Source organism: Barbatula barbatula (assembly GCF_947034865.1).
Source record: "Barbatula barbatula genome assembly, chromosome: 22".
In the NCBI taxonomy this organism is placed as follows: Eukaryota; Metazoa; Chordata; class Actinopteri; order Cypriniformes; family Nemacheilidae; genus Barbatula; species Barbatula barbatula.
This window is the reverse complement of record NC_136785.1, coordinates 1,318,009-1,318,850: the sequence shown is the minus strand read 5'-3', so window position 1 is coordinate 1,318,850 and position 842 is coordinate 1,318,009.

Below are 842 nucleotides of genomic sequence, written 5' to 3'. Positions count from 1 at the left end.
TTCTTTTGAAACTATTTTCCCTTTACTGAGACATTTTTGTAAAGCCGTGTAAAAAGTCAGTTCTCTCGGGTTCAGACAAACATTAACAGATGTTCCACTACCACTCTTTGTCTAAATCTATCATTTACAACTTTACATTTTTTTTAATGTGAACATTATCTTCGCCAAATATATTTGATTAAAAGTGTAGTGTTTATTTAAAATAGACGCCGCTTACTTTAATGTTATGTTATCTAATGCAAAGTGCTTCATACCTTTGAGTTTTTTGGGGCCGCTGCATTGGAAATGTAACATAAAACTCTAAACCAAAGTGCAACAGTGATCCAATCCAAATGTGATCTCAGAGCAGAAATAACTGTATTCCCGCCTCTAGTGCTGAATGCCACATACAAGAATAACTTTCCCATTACGATTGTTATTTAAATGAACATTCTTTTCATTTAAATAACTGCACCTTGCTTTGATATATATGTATTTTATTTGTCTTTGTTGCAGAGGGCACCATACTTTTCGTTTTATGAATACACACTGTGTAAACTTTAAATATTGCGATAGTAGCATAAAAACTCTGACCTCACCAAACGAACTATTTAGGGTTACGTAACCAATTCATCCAGAACAGAAGGGAAATAAGGGAAAAAAGAGGACACAGTGCCCCATTGGTGTCTTCTGAAGTGCGTAAAAACGCACATGTTTCCCTGGTGTCCCAGAGTGCGGAACCGTGCTCTCAGCACCGCTGGGACAGCTCCGTTTCGGACCCTCAAAGACGACAGCAGAGCAGCCGGGCTCAAGCTCGCAGATAAAGGCTTAGATAGTGATTGAGAGTGATGGTTAAATGGATT